Below are 8,154 nucleotides of genomic sequence, written 5' to 3'. Positions count from 1 at the left end.
AGCTTCCCATCATCTGGTCAAGGAGGAAGTGGCCTCTTCAGTACTGGAAATAACTGAAAGTTCTGAGCATAAGGATACTGCGGTAGTTTGTAGGATGCTACTTCCCATGAACTGAGTTGGCCTGGAAAGAATGTTAAATGTGCCCAACGAGAAGCTCTGCTCAGTTATCCTGAACTTCAGGGTGGGCTGAGCCTCCTAGCAACTGCTGCTGTCATTTACTGGTGGGCCCTACCAAAGCCAATGGAAAACGATGCCACAGTGCCAAGTTGCTCAGAGAAGTGAAAGGCAGAGAAGCATCTTAGCTGCAATGGTGGTGCCCGGAGTAGAATCCGCATGATCTTGCATATCTGTGACAGCGTTGGACACTTTTACTGGCCCTATGCATACCATGCTTAGCATCTGGGTGATAGCATCTGGGTGAATGACTTTGCTGTTCACATTGTGTATGATAGCATTTTTAAGACAAAATTTGGCAGTGTTGAGGTCACAGACCAATGCTATTTGTCTGCATCGCCATTTGTCTGTTGTCATATACTTATATCATACAGGGCATAGCCTGTTGTTCACTGTTTGTTTAGCACTAACACGAAAGGAGTTCTGGCCTGTGACTGTGTTTCCCTTGTGCTATCATCGTACAAATAAGTAAATAGTAAAATTAAAAAGAGGGGGGACAAATGTGTTGCCTTGAGTAGAGCAGGTTGGATATTCCAGCATGTTTCAGGCTGTACTCAGCACCTTGTGGGATTTGGCCTTGCATATTTTCATGTCTGATTAATTGTTTTTTACCTTTGGGAGGGGAGATAAGACGCTTTCACGGCTGGGCCAAAGCATCTAAATCATGTATTTGTATATTCTACAGGACTAGAGATTTCAGAAGGCTGCCAAGCATGTTCTGATTAAGGGAAGTACAGTAGGGATTTCTCTAAAAATTCCATTGAGAGAGCAGTTTGCTGCAGGGATGTTGTAGAATTCTGCCTGCAGGACAGACTAACTTTAAACTTTCTATGTATGTGGCAACCTGCTGTAATTAAGGTATCACGTGTTCATGGCGACCGTGTCAGCAGAGGTAAATCCAGGCGTGGCTTCTGTTGTTGGAGTTGTGAGAGTAGTTGAATTGACTGTCTTGGGTTTTAGTGCAAAACGGAAGGGCTTCTAAATGGTGCTTCTGTCATAGGAGTTGAATCCTATTTGGTAAAAGCAACAAGCTCTACTCTTATGAGTAACATGAGTGGTGATACAACTACATTAATGCTAGATGTTGTGTAAATATTTCAGTTTAGGAAAATGATGCTCCTAACTTAAATTATATAAAGTCATTACCAAAAGTCAGGGTTTTCTAAGAACTAGAAGATGGAATCCAGGTCACACTGTCTTTAGGTGTCTTTCCACACTTACACTTGCAATGCATTTAATCTCTCAAGCCTTACAGGCCTTCAGATGGAGCTGTCCAGGTGAAAAATGACTGCATTGACCCACAGGTTTTATAAAAACGTGGAAGGTAGAGGCTCTTAGTATGACAGCCCTCCGCTTCTTTCCTGCCCCGCAAAATATTTCAGAAAGGCAGAAACTGCATTTGGCTTGAATTTTACTGAGTAGCTGCCTTGTGTTACAGTTTATCACATCAGGGTTTTTGTAAGACACTGACCACTATCAGAAGTGTCTCTGTGTAAATGAATTGCAGAATAAGCTATTATCTTTACCGTGCTACAAAATTAAGTTATGGAGCCCATGTCAAAGAGAATTAAATATCTACAGAGTGGAATAAATCCTCACTGATATAATTCACGGCAAAATGCACCCAAAACAATTAACTCTGTATATGCCACTGGTTAATATCCTGGTGTAAATAGATATTTCCTGAAAGGAGGTTGTAGCGAGATGGGTGTCGATCTGTTTTCCCAAGTAACAAGTGATAGGACAAGAGGAAACGGCCTCAAGCTGTGCCAGGGGAGGTTTAGATTGGATATTAGGAAAAATCTCTTCACCAAAAAGGTTGTCAATCTAAGTTAACAGAAGGGGAAAATGAAGCATGAGGTAAAATGATTTCCTCAAAGCCATGCAAAGAAAATGTGCCAGAGAGGACTAGTTCTGTCTCCAAGTCCCATTTTCAAGCCATGAACAGACATCTCTTCTTCACATAGGGTTGAAGTATAATAGTAGAATATCTCTTCTAGGTAGCAGAAAGACTTCTTTTTCTGCGCTTGAGTTTGCCAGATTGTTGCAAGGTGATTGATGAAAAGCTGGAGGTGATATCCCCTACCACTAAAATAGCAGAATCCTGAAGGGGACATCTGTCCACCACCTTCGATACCTAAATAATGATTCCCTTCTCATTCAGCTTTACACAACCTTAATTCCACTGAGCACATAGAATTAGTCTAGATTTACACCAGAGGTAAACAGAACCTGGGTCAGACCTTTGGAACTACACTGATAACAGGCATAAGAACCCATAACTTTAAATCATCCATATTACTGTGCTAAACCTGATTACCCTCTAGTTCAGTAGTCACAGTGGACACAGTTGTAATTTATATCCTTAAAGATTATGTTAGGAGGAGGAGGCAGCAAGACCCATGCTTCGTCTCAGGGCCAACTTGCAGTAACCTGAGTAAATGGGAGTCATCAGAGTTACAGTGGTGCACCTGCACAGAGAACACGGCCCATGCTGGAAGGAACAAACTAGCTTTGCACAAATCCTTCTGCAACTAGAGGGGAGAACCAAGAGAAAATCACAGGCAGTTGCTGTGTGCAGGGTTGCCACAGACTTCTTGGGGGGAGCTCCGTGGAGGTATGCTAGCATCCGTGTGCGTAGAGCCCCTTGGGGAAAAGGCAGAGAGCTCAAGCATTTCTGGGTCCTATCCTGTGAGATGCCACGCATCAGATTGTGTAGTAGGGCCACGCGTGTGTATGCCAACATCTTGCAGCAGGGTGATGGCTGCATGCAGAGGCAGGATGCCTTTCAGTTGGGCTCCTTCGAATTAAAGACCTGCTTAAAAGGCTCTCTCTCTCTGGCTACTGCTCAGCACAGATGCAGTTACACCTGTGTTCCTTCAACTATGCTGGCCTTCAGGCAACAATGCTGAGTGTGCAACTCACTGCAGGCCACCGCTCTTGTCTCCTTGGGTGGCCCGGGCTTTAACTGTAGAATGTCGTGTGGAAGAAGTAATCTCAGAAGGTCTCACAAGGCAGACATTGTCTGTAAGGTGGGGATTGAAGACTATGGCTTACACTGACAACCACTGAGGGTGCCACAGGACAGAACTGGAAAGGACTGCAGCAAATGCAGTTAAAGGTTAATGCAGAGGTTAAAAGGAAGGAGTGGAGGAAGGCTCTGTGTAGAACCTCAGCCTGTTCCAAGGGAGATAAGTAATATGATGTCAGTGCTCACACCGATGTAAATTTTGTGAGAGAAAACAGACCCACAGCCTGAGAAGATCTCTGACAAGAGCTGAAAGCCTCATTTTGAACTCTTCATCATCCTGCGCTGCTCACAATGAAAACAGAGACAGCAGTTGCTGAGTCTGAGCTGTTACTCGGTTCCCGGCCCTGTGCCTCGCAGGGGAGAACTGAAAGGAAATTCCATCCCGTCCCACTGAGGTTCCCAGTTCCTGAAAACAGCACCAGAGAGATGGGTAGGAGGTAGAGGCTAACAAGACAGGAAGGATGTCTGATTTTAAAAGCCTTAGAACTTTCAAAAACCTTGAAAGAGATAGCTGGATACTCCTCTCACACCAACAAAAAACAGAAGTATCTTCCAGATGTTTACACCGAGTGAATGTCTAGATCAGATCCAAAGTGTTAAAAAATTCCCTCAGTGATTTATAGAGATGTAGTGAGACCCTCATCCAATGTAGCTCATCCTCCTTCCACTGAATTCAATGGAGCTTTACCACTTCATGCATATTTAAGAAGTCACCCATTAAATCTCCAAAGAAAGCACCCCCAATGTGCGTGGCCATTATATTCTTGTCACCATTTGCCATTGAAATACGTATTTCAGCATACTCCTTAAATGCATTCTGGCAAAATTATACTATAGTTACGCATGTATTTGTAACACCACAGTGCTATTAAAACATCATGAAAAGCACTTTACTATACAGGGGAAGTAATCTGTGAACACCCAAGACTAAAAGAAAACAACTTTTTCTTTCACAAATCTGACGCTCAAATGTACATGTTAAAGGGAACCTCAGGATCATGCAGAACTTGCCAACCGATATTGACTGATATTTATTTTAGGTCCATTTTATGCCAGTGATTGAGTAATCACCTGTTTTATCATGTTCTATATATGCTAGCAGATAATCCAAGACGATGTAAATCCAAATGCTTGGATATAAATTTGCTTATGGTGCTTACAGGAGTGGGTTCAACTGTTTGGATGAAGTTTAATTTGGATGATTTTGTGGCCTGTTTGATGTGCCAAATTTTCACTCTCAAACCACAGGGAAAACAATTTAGAGCTTAGCACTGCAAATTAAACTATTTAGTCTAGTATCGTTGTACTAGAGCGCTGTGTTGATGTCAGAGATTTGAACCACTGGGAAAAAAAAATTATGGCAATGGATCAGTGCAGATCTGCCAGAACAGCTACACAGGTTTTTTACAAAAACACACACACACATATAAAACCATTGGCATTGAGCTTTAATGTGAAATAAAGCTTGGAACATTTAATAGATTATATAATATAGTGTTATTTTCTGTCCCCCAGTCAAATGAGACAGACCTCTTTCTTCTCTTTCTTCCTTTTCCCCTTTCCCATCTTTGCAGGAATCTTAATAGACTTGTGGAAGTGTTTCTATGCTTAGAAATGAAAATATGATGAACTTCCCTGGGCAACGTTGGGAAAATGATCGTGCAACTGTTGCATACCCTAGCTGTTCTACTGGGCACAGATCAGTTTTCAAAAGGATTATTCATACTTGCACGAGGATCAGTGGCTCATATTGCTCTAGTCCGTAATTCCTGACCAGGACCACTGAAGGCAAAATGGGCATCTTGTAGCCTGCTGCACATTATTACTCCTGGTGGGGCACCAGATGGAAAGAACTCAAACTTGTTTACCAAAGCCAGTGGTGAGCATGTTGGACTGGCATTTATTTAAAGACAAACTCAAAACTCCTCTGTACATAAATTGAGCATATTTTGTTCTGGACTGAAACATTTTTGGTTTTTCCTTAGTTTGGTGCCTGGCTGTACCAGTGAAAATGACAGTTTTCCAAGCAGAACCTTGCTTTAAGACAGCTAAACTGGTTATTTGAGATGGGCTGTGGAATGTAGTATGTTCCACGGATGCTGGTTTGCTTGCAGGGTAGATTAGATACTCCAGAAATGCCATAAGGCCCCTACAAAAAACATGTGATATTGCTACAGAAATTGTTCAAACTATTGTATTACTGTAGGCTGTAGTATTTGGACCATTGCTAACAGAATATTGACAGGGTTATCATAAGTCAGGTTTTCCTGGGTGTTTCCTCTTCTCCTGAGGGGAGATTTTGCCAAATGAGATTTTGAGGATTTTATAGTCCTTGTCTAGGTTTCCCACATGCCAAATATCTCCAGTCAGGCTATCCTTCCTCTAGAAATCCTGCATGTAACCACAGCACATTTTTAATATTATTTGTTCATCCTCCCCATGACATCCAGCCAAGCCGTGTTACCAGCTAATTTAGCTGGAACTGTATGCTCTTCAAGGTTCTAAATTGCGTCTGAAGACATAATAACTGGGACCTCTTTCTTGCTGGCAGAAGAGACTTTATTTCATCATAGTAGACAAATGTCAAGAAGCCTCTTGTTTGGAGAAACGGAGGAAAGCAAACAGAGTTTGTTTTAGTGAAATGGCATGTTGCTGCTGTTCTAGGACAGTTTTTCTTTCTTTCTAGTACTCCAGACTGATTCTAAAAAGTGGTAAACACGAGCACTCGGGGAACTATTGAAATCCCATGAACAGAAAAACACCCATTGATCTTGGTCTTTGGGCTGTGGCTCAGATCTGAAAAGAGGTCCTTAATTGCTTGTACTTCAAAAGAAATCTTATTTCCTGATAGGATTTTATTGAAGAAAAAGAGCATCAGATACTGAGACAGAGAGAGGGAAGGAGAGCTGAACATCAAATTCCTAGTGTGATTTGGGCATCAAGATCTCTTAAGTAAATTCAAGCTCTGAGAATCTGAGTGTCGTCTTCTCATCTTTGAATCATATCATTTGGTTTGGGCTTCACTTCTGGTGTTTACTTACAATACTATCTGTTTTGAGAGGCTTTTGGAGACTAATATATTCCCATGCTGTGTCCAGCTGCAAGAGCTCAAACGGAGGAGATTTCAAACGGACACAGAAAGGTGGGTGTGGTTTTAGACTACTGAAGTATGAAGCCAATTCCTCATTTGGGGCAGGGCAGAGAGACAGGGTGAGAGTTGTACTTAAATTTGCTGTGAGATTAGGAAGTATCTGAATTGTTGGTATGTAACCTCTACTGAAAATTGTTCTAAATGCATGAACGAGAGGCAGTTTTAAAAATACTAGGTTTTTATGATTATTCTATGGTTGCTGAGTCTAGAAACAACAAAAGAATTTGATTTCCTTGGCTCTGCTACACCCTGCTGAGAGTGGGCTGAAAATTTTCTTTCAAAACACCTTTTGTCAGAAAACTGAACTTTCAACTAGATTAATATTGCATGAAAAAGTATAAGCTTTCCTTAGTAATTAAAAAATATTGTAAAAATGGGAATCTTTACCATGGAGGGAGGAATATTTTCCAAATAATTATGGTATTAGTACCATTAACTAATAGCTGATAGCTGTGAGCTGTCAACTTTAATATTCCCCCCCCATGTATTATTGTTAGACAAGGTTGTATATGTTAAGAAATGACCCATGAGCAAGTGGTAATTGACTTCTGTTATTATTGCTGTAGGGTTTCACACATACTGACTTAAACCCTTTGCAACCTGGAGTTGGGGTTAAAAGTCGAGGCAGAATTTCTCCAACTTTCCCTGCTCATTCTAGATTTACAGGCTCAGCTATTTGCGGCTTCGTGTTCAGAGAACAACTGTTAAATGATGACTCCTTTCTGTAAGAAAGCAGTCGTTATCTTGCAAGACATTGGCATTTTTCTACAGCAGTATTTCAATGCTGTAAAATAGGTCCCACAAAAGCGTTTGGGGTAATAGAAGGGGAGGGCAAGGAAAAGGAATGCATACAGTGGTACTGGAAAAAAGGAAGAGATAAGTTGGTATTTAAAGTTATCAGTGGCTTAGATAAATGGGTAAATATTACATACGAATACACACACACACGTCCACAGAGGAGCGTAAGTTTGTACATACAAAAATTATCAAATGTAAAAAGCTTTAAATTACGGTGTGCATCTTTGTCCTGCTTCATTCCTGGAGGGTTCTGACACAGACCTGCAGGTATTATCTCTGTAGTGTTCTGCAAACATCTGGGAGTCTCGGCATGCTCGTAAATGTGTGTGTAAGTGAATTAGTTATGCATGTGAATGCAGTGTTCCTGAGAGAAAGAGGCAATGATTCAGTAATATGGTAAATCTTGTATGGTACCAAAAAAGTTGTAGCTACCTGACATGAAGTGCTGAACACATATAGGCTAATTCTGATGGTGTAAATTTGCTTAAAATATCTTCCAGATTTCCTTTTCCTGTGAGGCTTTATGCATGAGGTATTGCCTTGTGCTGCAGTAGGCAATAAAGAATAAACCCGAGAGCATTCTCCATCGTGGCTCTAGCTAGTTTGACAGAAATGTGTATCTCATCCCGCACACACACACAATGGATCTGCTGGATGATTTGGCAGCTTAGTATTAATGCACATCGAATTGCAGCCCACAATGGGAAACTCTTGAGTGTGAGGGTGAGTGTGGCGGGTGTGTGTACAAGTTTGCGCGCATGAAGGGACATGTGAGACTTCAGCATGCGTGTCTAAAGGCACATGCGTGTGCATGTCTGTCTCTCTTCTCCCAGAAACAGCTCTCCTCTCACTTTGCCTCAGTGCTCCCCCCGGAAGAGATAAACTGTGCTTACTTTGGCATTATCATCCAAGGAACGCGGGAAAGACCAGATACTCATCCCTCCTCTCCTCACTCTGTCTCTCTCCTATTCCTCACCGACCCCCGCCTCCCACTCCTTCC

General features: G+C 41.8%; 1 protein-coding gene across 1 annotated transcript in view; it reads left to right on the top strand.

Annotated features, from left to right (window-relative positions):
* The window catches only part of SMTNL2 (smoothelin-like 2), a 28,570-nt gene that overhangs the window by 171 nt on the left and 20,245 nt on the right, over window positions 1–8,154 (top strand). The window lies entirely within an intron of this gene.

This window comes from Pygoscelis adeliae, unplaced genomic scaffold, assembly GCF_000699105.1.
Source record: "Pygoscelis adeliae isolate BGI_AS28 unplaced genomic scaffold, ASM69910v1 Scaffold392, whole genome shotgun sequence".
Classification (NCBI taxonomy): domain Eukaryota; kingdom Metazoa; phylum Chordata; class Aves; order Sphenisciformes; family Spheniscidae; genus Pygoscelis; species Pygoscelis adeliae.
This window is presented reverse-complemented; position numbering and strand designations above follow the sequence as displayed.